The following is a 640-nucleotide window of genomic DNA, read 5'->3' on the forward strand; positions in this document are numbered from 1 at the left end:
CAAAGGAAAAAAAAAAAAAAAAACATTAAGATCGTCCATGGCCGGCGTTATTTGTGTCTAAGCAATAATATGTACGTGGCAGCAATTATTGATAACTATTGTATGCTCTAAACCCTAATTATATTATTCTAAAAATGATATGATGATTATCCTTATCAATCGCCTTCTTCTAGTCGATTGTGGTAGTATGTATGTATATAATTTTGGATGATGATAGGCTTTAAGTTTTATTGAAGAATATATAAATTTAAAGCGAGTTGATACATGTGGGAAAAGTTCATCAAAATATATCTTAAGAATATTTGAATTCAGATTTTTTTTTTAAATGTTTATTGAGTGTGAAAACATATTTTGACTTTAGTGAATTAATAGATGCGAATTCACCTAAACTTTATTCAATTAATAGTCAAGTTGTTGTTTTCATCATCCTTATAACCTTGTTATGTATCAACTGAACATCCACCATGTATAGGGATTAAACACGGGTAAATACTAAAGTTTATCGAAAACAAAAATCAACACCATTATATTCAAAACCACACCTACCCCTAATACAAGGATTATTTATTTCAGACGTGCTTATGCAACCGTTTTACTTTTTATACTTAGAAACATAATTTATTAATTTTTCAATTCAAAT

The sequence above is a fragment of the Arachis ipaensis genome, chromosome B09, assembly GCF_000816755.2.
Source record: "Arachis ipaensis cultivar K30076 chromosome B09, Araip1.1, whole genome shotgun sequence".
Taxonomy (NCBI): Eukaryota; Viridiplantae; Streptophyta; class Magnoliopsida; order Fabales; family Fabaceae; genus Arachis; species Arachis ipaensis.